Source organism: Anoplophora glabripennis, unplaced genomic scaffold (genome assembly GCF_000390285.2).
Source record: "Anoplophora glabripennis isolate ALB-LARVAE unplaced genomic scaffold, Agla_2.0 scaffold63, whole genome shotgun sequence".
Lineage (NCBI taxonomy): Eukaryota > Metazoa > Arthropoda > Insecta > Coleoptera > Cerambycidae > Anoplophora > Anoplophora glabripennis.
In genome coordinates, this window is record NW_019416222.1 from 1032995 (window position 1) to 1049014 (window position 16020).

Consider the following 16020-nt stretch of genomic DNA (forward strand, 5'->3'; position numbering starts at 1 on the left):
TCGACGAATAGTCGTAGAGAAACGAATCAGGGCTCATTTTTTTCCTTAAGAGTTGTACTTTTATGGTAAAAAAGAGTGATAACGATTTTGTTCATTTCAAGTGTCCAAAAATGACTTTGAAAAAAGTACAAATTTTTTGATAGCCGAGATAATTTTTTTTTTTTAATTCCACAGGCCGCTATTTAAGTGCTCCAGCGTTCATTCTTACGGAGATCGAAGTTGAAGACTTATATTTTCAATAAAAAAAATTCAGTGGTCATTTTAACCACTTCTGTATTTTTAATTGTGTGTCAAACCGAAGTATTCGAGCGCGGCGCGAGCTAACTGTAGCGGGTGGCGGAATGGGAGTAACGCTATTCGGCCGCTCCGAAAACTGAATTCGCGCGTTCAAAAGCGCCCTTACTTTCAAAACCTTCATTATCTAGACAGAATACAGTTCGGGCGAGTCCGATGATTTATAAGGTCTCTGAAAAAAAATACACATTTATCTCACACTTTTTTATGACACCCTGTATGCACGTCACTGATTAAAATTTGCTATTCAATATTATTCACGTTCCCACAACGAGATCTGCTTTGATCACGGGTAAAACTGATAGAAGGGGGTACTAAATGAACACCTTGTATAAACTCCGATACGTTAATTTCAATTCGGCGACAGTTAAAATGCTAATTTATGTTAAAGGTCGTTTTGTTGAAAAATATTACTATTCAGGTTCTTATGTTTATTACAACTTTTTTTGCGCGTTGTATTTTTAGTCAAATGTTATGGATTAGACAAATGCGTGTTATAAATATTAGTTTTTTGGGTAGTTTTAAATGGAAATTTTTGAAAGGTCGATTTAGAAATATAAATGTGTAGTAAAAATTATTTTCCAGTGTGCCACCTGTTTAATGGGATAACTTGTGCTTGTCTATATTATATCTATTGGATTCAGTTAATTCGAAAATTTTAAACTGTGTTTTCCTTTTATTTAAAAAGTAATAGGTGATTCTGAAGCAATGGAAATTCGGTGGAATCTAATCAAATCAAATCAAATCAAATCATTTATTGTTGTCGATACATTAAAATATTTACACAAGTCAAAGAGAGAAAAACAGGAAATATACAACATACAAGCAATACTACAGTAAAGCTAAAAACACATTCAGATAAAATATACGTAAACAGCATAAAAAGTAAATATTACTAACATTTATTATATATCTAAAAACTGGTCAGCAAGAACTCGTCAAAATTGTATATCTCTTAAGATATTTTCTAATTCTGGCATTAAAACAGAATTTAGTGATCGAATCTCAGATGAAAACCTATTGAAGAATTTAATGCCAAAATAATTTGTGCCAGTTCTGGATTTCACTAATCAATGAAATATTGGCCTAATATTGTGTATCTCTCTCTCTTGTATGGTGGAAATGAAAATTTTCTTATCGAACAAATCTATTTTGATTATTTTTTATATAAATGAGGCATTCAAGTATGTAAATACTTGAATGAACTCCCGACAATCATCTCTGTATTTTATTCCAGCAATAATTCTAATACATTTACGTTGTAAACCAAAAATTTTATCACTGTGAGAAGAATAACCCCAGTTCAAAATTGCATACGTCATGGTGGTATGAAAAGTACCATAATATGCAGACATGAGTACAGGCTTAGACACTACACGATCAAAATTGCGCAGTAGGAAAATATTTTTAGATAAACGTGCGGATAAATCATTGTAATGTTTTTCCCAACTCAATTTAGTGTCAAGGTGAACTCCAAGAAATTTAATGCTATTTGAGTTAACACAAGTGTTAATATGGCGAAGTGTAAAAAGCAAAGATTGAGTTTTGTCAACATTTAAGTTCATTCTATTAGCAACAGGTAAACCAGTCCTTTATCAGCGGCAGCGTATCCACTGATTCCTCTGTGAGTTTAGTTGTTATTATTTGACTTAAAAGCTGTAGTATCATCGGCAAATAAAATAAAACCAGTAGTTATATCACTATTTGGGAAATCATTGATATTGATAAGAAATAGAATAGGGCCCACTACTGAACTTTGAGGAACTCCATGAACTAGTTCCGTTCGGTGTGAAGAACAAGAATTATAAAAAACATACTGAGTTCTGTTCGATAGATAAGACTCAATAACGGACACGCTATTGCCATCAAAATTGTAAAATTTTAGTTTGTTTATGAGGATTATGTGGGACACACAGTCAAATGTCTTAGTCAAATCCACTGACAACATTGTTTGATTCGAAATTGCTTAAAATAATCTACGAAGAGTTTCATTAATTAATTAATTTTGAGTATAGGAAAAGTATTTGCAGTATAACAGTTACATGTGACTAGATAGTATTTTAAACACCTTACATTTTATAATAATACGTGACACAAATAAAAAAATTAAATAATATAATTTCAAAGATAGTTTTGAACGTACATTTTAAAGTTGTCTTTGTTGTAGAGTTTTAGTTTTTATATGAATATTTTGCCACCTGTGAAAAAAAATTTAAAAACTATTCAAACAAACCTTTAAGCCCAAAGGATGATATAAAACAAATATTGGTAGGTATATCTGGTATTGATTTTTTTATCTATATGTATAAAGCAATCTTCTTATAGATATATTGTTGTATATATAAATAACATAGATGTATGTAGGAATTTTTTAAATAAAAATGATTAAATACATGATATTTAATAAATAATTGCCTGTATTACATCTAAAATGCAATTACTTTTATTGTGCAATAAATTTAATTATTCGCTAATATGATAAATTGCAAATATTGTTTATAGCTTTATATTATGTTTACATCCTTAGCTAATACACTACGATACAGCTGTGATAAATGAAATTTATAAAAACACTTCTAATTTCATTATTAATTTTATGGATATTGTAATAATGAGTTGAATTATTTATGGACGTTGCTTGCTTTAATGTCTTGCAAAATTCTAATATAAATTATCACCTGTAACAGGTCAAAAGATATGTTTTTGCTTCGGTATGTTTTCTAAAAATTGTTTGTGGAAACAAACAAAATAACCAAAAATATAGAGACCCTGAATAAATTCTCGCTGTTTTCCAACAGGTGGCGTTACCACAATTACATACACCTATAAGCAAGTTTGAAATTCATTGTATGTTATTTTGTTGAAGTGTAAACTACTTTTTTTCCATAGTGTTAAACATGTCGAATTTCGTAAAAAAAATTGCGGATAATTTTACTGCATAATTTTATTCAAAAGAAATCTGTAGCTGAAGCACACAGAATTCTTGTTGAGACTTACGGCGACTATGCTGTATCGCAAACAACATGCAGAGATTGGTTTAGACGCTTCAAAAATAATAATGTTCATATTTATTTATTTATATAGTTACGCTACCAATTACGGGTTAGGGGTTTACATAAAAAAAAACATTTAAAAAAATATGTTGAAGATAAAGAACGCTCTGGGGCACCGAAACGATTTGAAGATGGAGAATTAGAGGCATTACTTCATAAAGATTTACGTCAGACGCTAGCTGAACTTGCAGAATCATTAGAAGTTGATCACACAACAGTTTCGACGCGTTTGAAAGCATTAAGGATGATTCAAAAGCAAGCACACTAGTGAACAGCTACTTCAACGGCAAAAAAGGAACTATTTTTTTCCTAAGCGTAGAAAATCGTGGGGTAAGCCCGGCTATGCGTCAACATTGTCGGCAAGCCAGAATATCCATGGTTCCAAGCTTCTGATCTGCATTTGATGGGATCAGCTGGGTGTAGTTTATTATGAGCTGCTCAAACCGAATAAAACCATCACGGGAGATCGCTATCGACTTCAATTGATGCTTTTGAGCCGAGCATTGAAGGAAAAATGATCGCCACACGAGCAGAGACGCGTTAAAGTGAATTTGCAGCTTTGCAACTTTTGACCACATTTTGCACAACTGGTGAAAACCTATTTCGAAACGGTTAAATGGGAAGTCCTACCCCACCCGCTATATTCACCAGACTTGTTCCGATCGATGGCACATGACTTGGTTGAGCAGCACTTCCATTCTTATGCGATGCCAAAAAATGGGTCGACTCTGAAAATCTCAAAAGATGTATCGTTTTTCCCGTGTGGCATTAAAATACTGCCAGAACGAAGGGAAAAAGTAGTGGCTTGCGATGGACAATACTTTCAGTGATATGTTTTGTACATTTCTTTTTTAATAAAGCATTACTTTTCAGGAAAAAACAACAAGAACTTATTCAACATCCCATTAGTATATTTTTAAGACGATTCCTAAGAATTATTTGACAAACATTTTTATAGGAAATATTTTTAATCTTTTAACGTGGATATTACGTATTACATATTAATGAAATACAAACCAAGCGAACTCAAATATCAATTATGCAAATTGACTTGGTAATGGTGGGATTAAAAATTTCATAATTAAACTTTCAATTTATTAACAGCTACAATCATCACACGGTTTATAACCTGTTGTTCATATTTACTACGCACAATATGAATATTTTTTTCCGTTAATTAAAAATATAATATGGCTGCATGTAAATGAATGTAACCCTGTAGATCAAATGTTTCAGTCTTGTTTGGAGTCAAGGGGAAATCATGACATTTACACTTTTTGCGTCGGTATCACACACACATTACATTGTAATTATTAATGTATAAATTAGCACGCGTTGCGCTTTGTTCAATTATTAGCAGTATTAAATATACTTGCGGTAAGAACTACCGCCAGTTTCCATTATGTCAAGGCAATAATTTGATTTTTTCTTTAATTTTTGTGAAATTACCACTAATTATAATTATTATAATAATTATCTATGTCAAATATATGGAAACTCACAGCAACAGTGTGAAGAGCAACTAAAATATTAAAAAATATATAACTATTTCTGGCTACAAATAGCTCAGAGACGAAGAAATATATTTTTTAATCATTTGGTCGGTATGAGACAGTTTTTGACGAAAATTGTTTTAAACTTAAAAAGATAATGTGGATATAAAATTTAAATTAAATCAATCCGTCCCAGTTGATTTGACAAAAGTCCTTAGCAGGAACTTATATTTCCGTTCTACAAAATGCGTTCCAAAGTAAACAGGAATTTTCAAAAATATGTATTTCTAGTGAGGCAATTACATGCGTCGGCAAGGTAGATCCTTCACTGATTTACTGTCAAAATTTCATGACATTTGGACGAAATTCATGAAATTGAAATTGAGCATCCCCAAAACATCAATTTTGGCCGAACATCTGGGCTACCGAAAAATGCGTGCATGGTTTGTTCCGCACAAATTGACTGATTACAAAATATTGCTCAGAATTAAACATTCGAAGGACATCATCAAGGCCAAAAAGGACAAAAAACTTCCTTTACCACATTGTGGTGGTGAAACGTGGTGTTTTCAAAATGATCCAGAAACCAAGCGCCAAAGTGTCGAGTGGAAGGCGCCAAATGAGTAAAAACCCAAAAAATCTCGTTTGGGAAAAGTCAAAAGTGAAGCTAATGTTGATTTGCTTTTACAATTTTAATGGCATTGTCACATAGAGTTCGTTCCACCAAACCATCAATGCACAATTCTATCTTGGCGTTTTGAAGAGTTTGGTGCATCGTATTCGGCCAGAATATCGTGCAAAAGGAAGTTGGCGTTTGTTGCACGATAGTGCGCCACCTCATTATCGGTTTTGCCAAAAAAGCTTATTGTTCTTATTTTTAAAAAGTCCTGTTTACTTTGGAATGCACCTTACCTATATATCGTAGGCATAGAGAGTCCATATTTGGGAGGGTCGAATATTTGGACAGACATTTAGACACAATTTAACATTATGATACTGACATTAATTAACCTAACCTGTATTGATTTAATGGACGAACCAAGTCATGATAACCCTATATCTCCTCTACTGTTTTTTGTTCACTTCATTCTTTTCAAGGATCATGAATAAAATAGGAGGTTTGGTTGAACAGTTTAAGAGTTGATTGCTAATTTGTCAGTTTTACTTCTTGACGTTTCAAGGCTTAAGAGATATACCGCTCTCTTCAGAAACAAACAAATTCAGACGCTGGAGATGTGCTGTGGTTGGAAATTATTTGTGAAGTAACCTGTTGCGTTCCAGTGCACGCTTTGAAATTTTTGATGCGATGTTCCACTCCTTGATTTTGTATGTATACTTCTAGGACTTTCGAAGCTCGCTTGGAGTAAATCTTAGCAAATCGTATTGGGAAAGGTTGCTCCTATCTTTAGATATGGCATTAATGTTGTTTTCTTAAGTGGTGGCAGTATCAGTGTATATACAGTAAATATGTTCCTCCTTTGCTCTTAGGCTGCCCATTCCCTTTGTGAGCTGATCATGTTTTTAGTCCCTGTTCAAGTGTTCTGACTAAAAACACGGCGCATGGTTGATGCCTAAGATGTTGGCGATACCTTGTTTATGAATTGCATGGTGGACACAAAACGTTCCACGTTCTGTGTGGATTAGATCTTTATAAGCACTGTGCCCATGAAAAGGACATTTTGGAATAGAAAGGTATCTAGAGGATCATATGATAATTGTGTTCTATAAATATATGAATCAACAATTCGCCTTAAGACTGGTTTATTCCAGGATCTTCTTCTCGAAGGAATCTGTGTAGATTTTTGCCAAGGTTGGAGATGAGGAAGAATCCGTAGTTGCCCTTTTACTTTATTCATAATACTGATCCCTAAAGAAGGAGAAGGTCCATCATCAGATGCACATTTTTGTAAAGTCTACTAAATTCTCATCCTTGCCTTCTGCGATGAACCTTTGATAAATTTCTTCCTGAGCGTCTTTGACTGGCACTTTTAGTAAAAAAAATCACCATACTACATACTACATACTAGGATCTCGTTAATAAACTCTTTAGCGTTTTCAGGATGGTGTTATGTCTTCTCTATCAGGTTATTCATTTTATTTGACAGGCTGAGTGTGTTATGTAGTTGATTTAACCTCACTCACTCTTAGTCGAAGTGTTTCTGAGTCAGATTTGTGTTTCTCAAGGTTGTTAGAAGCTCGAATCGCAGAGACCATTTCCTTCTCAAATTTCTTAATGAATTGATATTTATCTTTTTTATACCATGTCCTGTAGTAGGTTCTATATCTTGGCGATATGCTCTGCTGTGTATAAGATGACGGTTGCGTCTTCTTTGTCGGTGACTTCTCCATTTTCCTTCAGTTCTTTGGTGGTCCAGACCTTGTTCCTAATCAGATTCGGTTTTGTATGTATACACTACTTTAAACTTTGCTTTTTCCCTATTTCTTGGAGCATGTGATATACAGGACGTTAATGAAATGGAATTATCTTTGGTCCTGTGGCAAAATTTAGGTCAATATAGGTTCATTTATACAATCCGGAATTTGTATGTATATGTGTCTGTACATTTAAATTTAGCGATAACTTGGATGTTATGGATTATATTCCTACAAGAACGTCTCTTCAGAGAAAGTATTTTTCCTTTTTTAATAACAAAAATATATTTATATATTTTACTAATAAAGATATCCAGAACTGTTTTCAAACCAAAGATTTACAGCAATACAATTCCCTTCATATATCTGTCCTGTGAATTTATTACTGTGTATTTGGAAACCGGATTAGATTCGAAGTGATGTAGGTAAGTTATTAAGCGCACTTAATAGTATACAGGGTGGACCCGAGGTAATGGGCCAAAATTCATGGGTAGATTCCCCAAGTAAAAATATTGCGATTTAGCCGAACTTACCTTAGTCCAAAAGTTGATAGTTAAAGAGATATAGGGTGTTAAATGTAAAATATTATTTCAGTTTTTTTTATTTTATTCCTTAACAAATGCAAATATCCTCACAAAATTTTGAGGATTAGAGTTCTTTGAGTAGAGGAATTGAAATCTGTTCACATTTTGGTTAAAGTTCATAGAGGGCGCTAGCCGCAGTAGATTGAATGTGTTAAAAACGACATAACTTTTTTGTACTTTAAGGTAGGTATCTCATCTTTGGTAACAAATTTTTATTTTTCAACTTTTTTTACACAAAAAAGGTATACTTTATTAAACTAGCTATCTCGCACCGTTTTCGAGATATTTGGCTTTGGAACTTCCAATGCTGTTGCATTAAATTACAATTAAGTACCTACAGGTATTATTAATTTAGCGGTAAAGTTTCTTAAGTAGGATTTGGACGAAAATCAAATAATTGACGTCTTCCACTTGTCTTATTGCTGTCATTTGTATGCTAATTTCTATTAAGTATTATTCGTATCTAATTAAAATTACATCTTAGCTTACAAATTAAATTGTATACTCGTATACATAAATGCTGAGGTTTTCGTTTTTGGAGTTACATGAAATCAGTTGTTTATGGTTTATAAACACTTGAGAAGAACTTTAGTAGCAGGTTTCAAATGCTGCAGTCATTTCGCATTAAAGATTTATACTTTGAAATAAGACAATCTTTTAATAAACGTGTTGATAAATGTATTGAAGTTAGAGGTGGACATTTTGAGCAATTATTGTCAAAAAGGCATTTCTAAATTATTTTACTTATTTCAACTATTAGCATTGGAAGTTTCAAAACCAAATAACTCGGAAACGATGCGAGACAGCTACTTTCATAAAGTTTACCTTTTTTGGTTAGAAAAAAGTTGGAAAATAAGAATTTGATACCAAAGATGAGATACCTTAAAGTACAAAAAAGTTATGTCGCTTCCAACACCTTCAATCTACGGCAGCTGGCGCCCTTTATGAACTATAACCAAAATGTGAACAAATTTCAATTCCTCTATCCAAAGAACCCCAAACCCCAAAATTTTGTGTAGATATTTGCATTTATTGAGAAATAAATGGAAATAAACTAAAATAATATTTTACATTTAACACCCTGTATCTCTTTAACTATCAACTTTTGGACTAAGGTAAGTTCACCTAAATCGCAATATTTTTGCTGCGGGAATCTACCCATGAATTTTGACCCATTACCTCGGGATCACCCTGTATAAAAAATAAATAATGGCATTATTTTTTTTTTCTATTAACATATTGTACAAAATCGCGTTTAAATAACCGAGCTTGTGTATATAGCGTTTTAATTGCTATGACTTTTTAAATCTAGGTAAACACTCGCACTTCCACGTATTTTTATGTAGAATACACATGGGTGTGTGTGATAATTACTTTGGGTAACTCGACTAACCTTTTGTACAGACTACAATTTATGTCAGTGCCTAGGTGTATTCTTCAAGCCCGTTTACCTCATAGTTTTCAAACAATTTTGTTGAAAATTAATAGACGTTTAAGGCGTTACTATGAATGTTATCTGCTGTAAAAAAATTCGCCCTAAAACTTTGAAAGAGGTAAATATAAACTAATAAAATCATGTCTTCTAAACGAGATTAAGTAGGAAACTTTTTATTGTCCGCAGCTGTACCCTGTAATTTTGTTTTGTCATTAAATATTAATGCTAGTATAATGTGTACCACTTTTGCTACAAGAGGTATAAAAAGTAGATCCTTGAAATATCGAGTGATATATCACTTTAGGAAAGTCCAGTTTTTTGTTTTAATTTGTTGGTTTGAAGTGAACACATGGGCGTCCGCTTTGGTTGCAGGAAGGGAACTTAGTTCATGGAATTAGATAATTTTACTCTGTAGTTATTAGTTTTTTGTTTTTTTTTTATTAGTTTTTATACTCATCAGCAATAATTAATTTAGTGTTACGTTTGCTTGAAATGTAACTAACGTGATATCCATCTGCAGGGTTTTGAAAAAGTTACCATTTTGTTTAATCTTCAATAACTCCGGAGAAGGCATTACATTTTCATTTTATATGAATTTTCTTCAATAGTTAATGTAAGCTTCCAGTTATTGACCTGAAAATAGACAAATAACGATTTTTACTACAGACAGTGACTGTGTTTCAAGTAATAATCTTAAGCCAAACATGTTTTATGCTTAAATATTTTACAATCCACGAACCAACAATTTTATATTTGCTCAATATTTTTAAACGTAGAATGGATGCCAAAATTATCATTGCAAAAGTGTGTACCATAGTCAATTATCGTTATTGCATAGAATAACATTAATTTTTGTTGTTGTTGTACTGCTTACTTGCCTATAGACACAATAGGTAGGCACTGAATGGAAAAAACATTTTACTTGTACCGTGGTGACCATGACGCTGAATAACTATAATTTAAAGTCTTATTAAGGGAGTGCTTATATACTTGATTTCAGTTTAATTATTATAATTATTTCTAATTAATGTAATTATGATACATTGTTGCCGTTCCAGTTAGAAAGGAATAACATGATGTTGCCTACAGCGTTTTTCAGACTTCTGAAACATGAAGGAACATACATTGATTTAATGAATGTATTATGTATCTTTAAATTTATATGTAATCGCTTACCAATTTTACAGTATGTATTTTTATTTCAGGATATCCAGAAAATCCATTCCATCCTTGTGAACACTAGGTAAGTTGAAAACAAACTTTATAGTGGATAATCTTTCTTGATTAAGGGGGAGTTGAAATGCTCAATTTTTTGTGCAGCATTTTAGAAAATCTAAACAATTTAGAAACAATATCTCTTTACTGTACGAGTTATACATATAAGTTTTCTCCAAGGTATAAGACAACTGTCAATACATTCGAAATAAGGAAAAAAAGCATATTTTTATCTCGTATGTTTATCTTAGTTTCTTGAATTTTGCACTGCTGTTGAATATACAGAAAATCGTGTTACGATACTATAAACATAACCAGGCCCTGCAGAATGATTTTAGAAAACTACTAACACAAGCTTTAATTTGCTGGACAAACAGGAATGATACATTTTCTGATGTTTGCATGTTCTCCATGATATTTCAATGTGAAAAATTGAAGGAAGTTGTATAGCCCAGGGAAATTATCGTTTACCGTCGACAAAATTCCCTCCAAGCTGAATTTTTGCACAGACGTTCGTTGGAGTGTGACAAACCCACATCCGCAAAAAACGCAAAAATGGCAACATGGCTACCTAAGATATTGAAGGTCAAATTTTTTTGCAAATATCTCGCATTCTACGTGTCGGACATCACATACATAGGATGTAAAAGTTGTAGAGAATTTAATTATCTGCAAGATTGATCCCTTGCAATTTTTCCCGAATCCTCGCCCTTTTCAAGATATTCAAGGTCAAAGTTTCAACTTTATCGCTATATAATGCATTGGGCGCGAGATATTCACAAAGAACTTTTTTTTTTGAAATTTTGACCTTGATTATCTCGAAAAGCCGAGGTTTATCTTGTAGATAATTCTGCACAAAAAATCATCTTGGAGGAAACTTTGTCGAGGTTTCCTCCTTTTTTCGTCATTTCTTTGTTCTGAGAGTCTGACTGCCCAATTAAATTTCACTACTTCCTTACTGATAAAGTAGTCGAACACTGATTACTGAATTACATAAATGTGGAATTTATTAAGTACTGCATATCTTCATAATGAATACAGTATTCGTAGAAAGGAATAAAATATATTTACTAGGTAATCTTTCTCTTGAGGTCTTTTACCACGGAGCAAATTTTGCAAAAAGTCAATTTACATAATTTTACATTTACAATATTCATTGAACATATAGCGTTTTTGTAAGAATATTATTTTTCATTTAAAAAATATATTTTTGAAGATTTTTTTTGGCTTCGTACCAGTTTAATTATGTTTTGGATACGTCATCTGAGCCATTATCATGAAATGAAATTATTTCACATAAGGATTGCAAACAACACTTAAACACGATTTGATCCAAAACTGAGATATATTTTTACAAAAATGATTTCTGATCATCCAAACTTGAAATTAGTAAACGGAAATTTTATAATGTGTAAGATGATATAGTTGCTAGTTTGTGGGGATGTCAGCCCATATAATGATTTTATTTTAAATTATTTAACAACACAAGTGAAAATATGAACAGGGCGAGAGTGTTGCAATTGGAAAATCATCGATTGGTTGCCTTAATAAACATTATAGATTTGCTTCATATTATAAATCGCTTAGTCGTAGTATGACCATATATACATACTTTATTCAGTAAATTATTGATAAATTTATATCGAATAAATATTGGTATACTTCTTTTGTATTCGTGAATACCTTATTAACTATAACATGTTGTACTGTGATGTTCACATTGCTTATTCCGCACTAATAAGGACTTGTAACACTGAAACTAAAAAAAAAAAACAGTTTAAGTGACTATTACAAATAGACTTATATTTATGCCTTCTGAAAAAGTAAAACTGGAAGCATGAGGTTATTACGATGACTGATGTGGCATTGTTTTGTTAATTTGTGAACTATAAATATGCAACGACAATTTTCTTTATTCGGCATTTTCATGAAAAGTGCCATTTCAAAACAAATGGTACCTAGAACTGCAATACATATACTTTCATTTACGCTGGAACCTCCTTTACTTACGAAATATAAATAACGACATTTAATTCCACTAACAGTTAGGACATACGTAGGTAATGTCCATTAATCAAACAGTATGCGATTGAAATATAGCCGTAATTGCTTTCAACATCTCTTTTAATTAGAAGGTGTAAATTTATCTTTCTCCTATCGATATAAATGTTACTATAAATTACTTTGAAGTACTAATTGAAGGTAATACAAAATTGTTTGAAATATTTTGCAAAGCAATATGTATACGAAAACAACGCCTAAAAATATTTGTTGTTTTGGCAAGTGTTAAATTATATCTTATATAATTTGTAAATGTTTTTTAGCCCAATGGATTTTATGAAGCGAGTATTCCTCCCATGAATTTTACTAATTATAATGTATTATAACCCAGGTTACCGCGACTACTATATACCTCAAAATGGTGTAATAAAGTTACCTTCGTTACATTTTAATATAACTTTATAATGAAATACACATGCTACATAATCCCACGTAACAATTTCGCTGACATAGGTATCTGAGGAAAACTCTAAATCTGTAGATATAATATGCAAGACGATGGTATAGCAGTGGACAATAAAAAGTTTCCCATCTAAACTAGACGCAATGTGGTCCTTTATAGAATCTGTATCTGTTTCAAAAAGCCATATTTGGGTGAATCGTATATCCACGGAGATTTTTGGCTTTTTGGCTTTCAAATATCACTAGAAATGAAAAAAGCCAAAAATCTCCCGTTTGCATGTTCTCCATGATATTTCAATGTGAAAAATTGAAGGAAGTTGTATAGCCCAGGGAAATTATCGTTTACCGTCGACAAAATTTCCTCCAAGCTGAATTTTTGCACAGACGTTCGTTGGAGTGTGACAAACCCACATCCGCAAAAAACGCAAAAATGGCAACATGGCTACCTAAGATATTGAAGGTCAAATTTTTTTGCAAATATCTCGCATTCTACGTGTCGGACATCACATACATAGGATGTAAAAGTTGTAGAGAATTTAATTATCTGCAAGATTGATCCCTTGCAATTTTTCCCGAATCCTCGCCCTTTTCAAGATATTCAAGGTCAAAGTTTCAACTTTATCGCTATATAATGCATTGGGCGCGAGATATTCACAAAGAACTTTTTTTTTTGAAATTTTGACCTTGATTATCTCGAAAAGCCGAGGTTTATCTTGTAGATAATTCTGCACAAAAAATCATCTTGGAGGAAACTTTGTCGAGGTTTCCTCCTTTTTTCGTCATTTCTTTGTTCTGAGAGTCTGACTGCCCAATTAAATTTCACTACTTCCTTACTGATAAAGTAGTCGAACACTGATTACTGAATTACATAAATGTGGAATTTAGTAAGTACTGCATATCTTCATAATGAATACAGTATTCGTAGAAAGGAATAAAATATATTTACTAGGTAATCTTTCTCTTGAGGTCTTTTACCACGGAGCAAATTTTGCAAAAAGTCAATTTACATAATTTTACATTTACAATATTCATTGAACATATAGCGTTTTTGTAAGAATATTATTTTTCATTTAAAAAATATATTTTTGAAGATTTTTTTTGGCTTCGTACCAGTTTAATTATGTTTTGGATACNGGGGGGGGGGGGGAAGCAGATAGCGCTACCGCTTCGGCCTGCTCGAAATTGAATCGTCTATAACCTATAATCGTCAAAAGTGAAGCCCACGTTTTTTTTATACGCATAGAATTCATTTCTAGTGATATTTGAAAGCCAAAAAGCCAAAAATCTCCCTGGATATACGATTCACCCAAACCAAAATAGATACCGCCTGGTCTACAGGGTTATATTAATTTTGTTCGTTAAAGCCCTTTTAAATATTTAGGTTGGAATTTTTTTTTGTCCACAACCATACAATTAGTTTCTGAATATTGTTTTAATGAATTTATTTTCCTAGTTCTGCCGTATAGTCTAATATACAGGGTGTTTTAGGAAAACCTCCCTTAAATATAGTCTTATAAACTATATGTCTATCTCATCTTGTTTTCGAGATACAGAGCGACAAAATAAAAACTTTTAAATAGTATTTTTACGAAAATTTTCAAACGGTGTGAAATATGTTTATGAAACTTAGTATTCCGGGGTTTTTAAGGATGCCAAATACGCTGGTCTAATTATTTTTTGGATATTTCATACAGGGCACTCGTTCTGCTACATGCTACAGAATGTAATAGGAATGTAACATAACGAGCGCCCTCTATGAAACATCCAAAAAATAATTAGACCATCGTATTTGGCATCGTTAAAAACCCCGGAATACCAAATTTCATAAAAATATTTCGCACCGTTTGGAAATTTTTGTAAAAATTCTATTAAAAAATAATATTTTATCGCTCTGTATATTTTTTATTTTTTGTCGTACTATCACCCCCTGTATTTACGGAAGGTCTTTCTGAAACACCCTGTATAGGATATTTCGAAAATAAATACAAAACCTAAATTAGTGAACTAAATTTTAAGGGGCATATTTCGTATAAAGTTCTTCGATTAAAGTACTCCCTATTAAATTAAATTACAGGTTGTTCAGTGTCAGAAATAAAAGCGATTTCATACTTTTTCTCAAAATCCATCAATGACCAAATAAACCTAATTTAGGTATTTTCCTTTCTTAGTGCAAACAGAATAAACCCATATGTCTATACGTTTTTAGGATCGCTGAATTCGAAATAGGCGTCCATTTAACACGATTAGGTCTGAGTTAAGGTCAGTTCAAGGTCAAATGTAGAGGATTAGGAACAAGATATTAAAATGTACAAATACAACGCAAAATGTAAGAACACATCGCAGAAAAATATGCAATTAAACGTGTAATTCTACACAATGTATGACTAGGGTTACCAGATCTGTTTCATGACAGACCCGGAGACATTAAATTTTAGTATAAGAAAGACAGAAAATAGAAAAAAAATATTCCTCAACCATTTAAATAATAAGCAAATTACCCCTTAATTCCTATTAACTCGACGCTCCACTTCGTAACAGGGAAGGCGCCGCGTAGGCCGGCGGAGTACACAACAATCGGACATTGTAGCGAAACAGCTAGTTTCCTAGTCATTGTCTCGTCCAGTTTGCAATAATTGTTTTCAAAATCAAAGTGCAACAGATCTCAATTTTGTTAAAACTTTATGGACGAATGAGTGAGTGGTTTTAGCTGTATTTGCTTGCCATTTTAAATAAGTAGGTACCATACAAGTCTGAAAAGTAATAATTTACACAGTAAGGTATACGTACTACAAACTGAATAATTATCTACTTGAACATATGTAATATTATATATTCAATTAAAAAAAAAGTTAGATTAGTGACCGAACAGTAAGGTAGGTCAGTTCATTTAAAAGGTGTTTAAATAATGATTTGAAAATATTTTTTTTCTTCGTAAATATGCATTTTATAATTTTTTTAATTGCATTTTCGTATTCTACTCATGTTTTCCTCTCCTCCCTTAAAATTAATGACACTATGACTGAAACACCCGCTATATAAGTATATTAACAAGTCTCGTTCATGTGCTGCAACTAGTATAATGTTTTTAATTAAAAATATAGTGGCATCTG

At 32.2% G+C, this 16020-nt stretch overlaps 1 long non-coding RNA gene across 2 annotated transcripts in view; it reads left to right on the forward strand.

The window, feature by feature from the left end:
• LOC108903719 overlaps positions 1-16020 on the forward strand; it is a 162482-nt gene that overhangs the window by 96803 nt on the left and 49659 nt on the right. For both annotated transcript variants that reach the window (XR_002762965.1, XR_001964212.2), the window contains exon 3: positions 10438-10475. This is a non-coding gene — a long non-coding RNA (uncharacterized LOC108903719). The remainder of the gene's footprint in view (positions 1-10437; positions 10476-16020) is intronic.